Raw genomic sequence first — 4,273 nt, 5'->3', positions numbered from 1 at the left:
TGTCTCGAGCATGAAGGCTCTGTATTTCCATTCTGTTTGAATGAACCAACATTTTTTTGGAATGTATTAAGTGAAAAGCAAAGCTATGTGAGCCAGAGGGGAGCAGTCGAAAGCTAGACACACAAACCAGTGGCGCCTCTATGTATTTTGAATCTGCTCCTTTGGGCACTCATTTTGTAGTTCATGTTTCAAAACCACCTGATGCTGAAGACAAGCAAAATGCTCGAGATTTAATTTGAGTTACTCTTCCTCAAGGGAGAATACTCCTCCTGGTAAAAGAAAAAGGTGTTGTGTGACAACAGATAGGTGGCAAAATTTGCGTTGTTTAAAGGATATCTGACATATTTTCAGGGAATAGCTTCATGTCTCAGATTTTATGGAGAAGAATCAACGACTGTGGAGTATATATCAGATTTCAAGGCATTGGGTCAGCAATCAACTGTGGATCTAATTCAGATTTGAAGCATTCCATTTCATCATTTCCAGATTTCCTGTAACATGCCAGAGATTGTTTTATTTTTAGTTTATTGTTAGGATTTAATTCCTTAAAGCTAGTAGCTTTATTTCTTTGTAAAGTTGATCATTTTCAATGTAATAGGGGTTGGCTTTTGGCATTTTGTTTATAGTGAGAAAAAATTTCGTTGTATTTGACCTGCAAATCTTCCAGTTAAATTTCACCATTCTCATTGCCTTGGCTTTCTTGTCAACTTTATATCTAATGCCCATTTTGAAAGAAAACATTTTAGCCACATTTAATCATCTGAATCTATGACAGATTAATTGGACAAATTTAAAGACAACATGACAGATTATTTGGACAGATTTAAATATGTCTTTAGCTCAATTGTAAATTCCAAAAATATTTCCAATTTAACTGGATTGCAAATTCCAAAAATATTTCCAAATCCTATTAACCAGAACAAGTTCAAAAAGAACCAAGTTCAAAAAATTCTCTGTTTCTTGATTTATACATATTTGTTACATGAAAGTCACTCTCACCATTGATTCCAAAAATATTTCCAATTTAACTGGATTGCAAATTCCAAAAATATTTCCAAATCCTATTAACCAGAGCAAGTTCAGAAAATTCTTTGTTTCTTGATTTATACATATTTGTTACATGAAAATCACTATCACCATCAATCACACAGTCTCCACAATAGTCTCCAACATGGGTTGAAAATGGAGTCGCCCTCTATCTGTTGAAACTGGATTATTAGGGCGCCTGGACAAACAACAAACAGAAGAAGAGTCGTACTCTGTTTCACTTTCATCTTGGCTCTGAATATTGAAAAAGGGCTGCACTTGAGCTTGGGCTTTAACGAACCCACGCGATAATCTTTTGCCCTGCCTCTTCTTCTGTGCTGACTCCCAAGCAATGATAATCTTGAAAAGAAGAGAAGCCATGTCGGAGTCTGTTAACAAAAACTGCAATTTCCGCTGAGGAAGAAGAAAGTAGAGCTGCCCAATCTGCAATCTATCATCGTGACACAGAACCTGGGAGATGTTTCGACCGACCTAAAGACCGTCTGAATCACAGATAAAGTGGCCCGGATATTCTTGCAGAATCTCTTTGCTTCTCACCATTTCAGAAAACTCCAGGATGCTCCCGTCCATCAATATGAGCTTTGCAGTAGCTGTTGGCACAGAAGAGATGGCATTTGAAGAAATGCAGCTCCCCATATTTGGAATTTTGATAAATTTATCAGAAGCACTGTGAGAATGAGTACTGTAAACCCAGCAACCCATCGATATGTATATCGGATAAACCGGGATCGCTATATAAAGGCGGTCAAATCCAGAAAACTCAGCCCAAATTCTTGGGAATCTTTAATAATGGCATGTGCGTTTTTCATTTTCCCCTTTTGTAACAGAATGGAAATACAGAGCCTTCATGCTCGAGACAGCGCGGGTCGGAGAGCAATTATGCATTACAGTGCGCAGGTGACAATTCGAATTGGAACTGGAATAAGGAGCTCCCCGGAACAATATTTCGCGGCTGCAATAGCTCGTCCCCGATCGGAGTAGTCTGTCAGGGGCTGTGAGGCCCCATTGATCCGAATCCAATTTTTTGTCAGGCACTGGCAGGGAATGTCAGGATTGCCAGGGGAGGGTGGCGGAGAAGGAGGGTGGCGGAGCCAGGGGAGGGTGGCGGAGGGCGGAGACATTCCTGGTGGCCGGAGCCGGAAGATTTTCCAGCCGGTGACAGAAAACGGGCCATTCTACCGCCTAGGTAGACTACGCCATAAGCAACCGTGATCACAAATTTTATGTCGCAGCTACCGTTACATGTGAACTGATTTCTAAGTGCCTTTTTAATATATATCTTTATATTTTTGTTGGGAAAGGAAAATGGATTTTATATGAATTGTTTGAATGTTTGCAGTAACATGACCTGCATCCTCCTCTTGACTTACTACCCGTTTATGTAATGTGAATAGGGCGATTTATTATTCTCTCCATGGTCAGAATAATAGATGTGATTTTTAGTGCATCTACACATGAGTTGGGTTGAACTTTGGCAATGTGTTAAACTTTTAAGGTTAAATGTTTCTTATAATATAAGGAATAAAGAGTAATATTTGTTATGGAATTTGAAATGGGAAATATTATTTTATATTTACATTGAATTAAAATTTAATAATTGAATTAATTTAATAATTGAAAAGCAGTGGTATTGTAATCTAATTGTGAAAAAATATATTTCTGATAATAAGTTTGGTTTAGATGTGCATATATTGATTTCCAATATTAAAATTTTAGAGAAAACATATTTTTAATATTAAATTCAATAATAGGTTTGGTTTGCATATGCATATATTGATTTCTAATATTAAATTTAATAATGTATTTGGTGTCTCCAAATAGACAATATATGTTTTCATTCTTTTATTTTCTTTTTATATACGACTATCTTTTCTAGTGTCTTCAAAGCTAATGCAATGTCTTTCAATATTTATGTGTCCAATTTTTCAAAAGTAAAAATGAAGAAAGAGAATGGGTAAAAATAAACAGAAACTTTGTAATTGTTGAAATGCTTAATTATACACAAAACATAGGAACATAAAACATCAAATAATAAAATTAGACTAAAAAGGTGGAAGACAAATTCATCTCCATGAGCATTTATTCTTAAGAGATTATAACAAAAACTTCAACAAAAATTATTGCACCAATTTTAATATATCAATTTTAACTTAACTTATCATCCTAGATCCATCAATTTCTATCTACCTAGCAGCCTGGAGAGGGATCAGAACTCTTGATATCCAAATTTGGAGTTAAATAAATCTAGGTCGATTTAATTATTAATTTGAATTAATCATAATTATAATTATTAATATTATGTTATTTTTATTTAAATTTTAATTTTATGTGATTTTACTGAGTGAACATGTTTTATTAATAATTATAATTATTAATTATTTTATTTTATTTTGATTTAATCATTTATATTACATTCAATATCTCTACCATATTGCTTTGGAGACCATATCTCTACCCAAAAATCAAAATAAATAATAAGGGGAAAATGTTCTATGTATTATATAATATTGTTGATTTTACTTTATTTTTGTAAATTTAAAATTAAATTAAATTTATTAAATTTTAATTTAAAAAATTCAATAAATTTGTAATTTTTTTTATCTCATTTATAAAATTTAAAAATGGCATTAAAGTTTGCAAAACTATATTTTACACTCTACTTATCTCTAAAATCTAAAAATGACATAACCATCCTCTAAGTACTACACAATACAATAAACTTTACATTGTATGCATTTTTTCCAAATGAATAAAACAAAGCACAAAAAACTTAGAGAAAATTGCTAGAAATAGTACATATTAGAAGATGAACCTTCCACCATCTTATATTATTCTTTGTTGTATTGTGTTTTCATTTTGAGTATGCTTTATTAGGTTTCTTCATCTTTTAAAGAAGATGAGGTAGATTTAGTTTTTTGTTAGTTTAATGGAAACCACATTTTTCACCAAGTATATTCCACTTGTTTTAATCATTGTAGTTGGTGAACTTTATCATCAATCACATTATAGTATTGAATTTATTACCAATATAGGTCTATCTTAAGCATGGATCTAATATCAGCAGAGAGGGAGTTTAAAACTTAACATAGATCTTCAAATAGTTTATTTTTTTGCTTCTAATTATTTTACATGAAATTACTTTACCTGCATAGCATATTCATTTTTATTTATTATAACCGACATTTATTTACTATTTAAAGTATATTTTATTTTATTTTAAGAGGAA

General features: G+C 32.4%; 1 pseudogene; it reads right to left on the bottom strand.

The window, feature by feature from the left end:
* Positions 1-1,143: 1,143 nt before the first annotated feature.
* LOC149149273 (uncharacterized) lies at positions 1,144-1,683 on the bottom strand (annotated as a pseudogene).
* Between the last annotated feature and the right edge of the window lie 2,590 nt (positions 1,684-4,273).

Source organism: Pinus tabuliformis, chromosome 9 (assembly GCF_031772625.1).
Source record: "Pinus tabuliformis cultivar Carrire ecotype Pingquan chromosome 9, CPIR1, whole genome shotgun sequence".
Taxonomy (NCBI): Eukaryota; Viridiplantae; Streptophyta; class Pinopsida; order Pinales; family Pinaceae; genus Pinus; species Pinus tabuliformis.
Note: the sequence above shows the minus strand (reverse complement) of the source record. Positions and strands in the feature narration are given on the sequence as shown.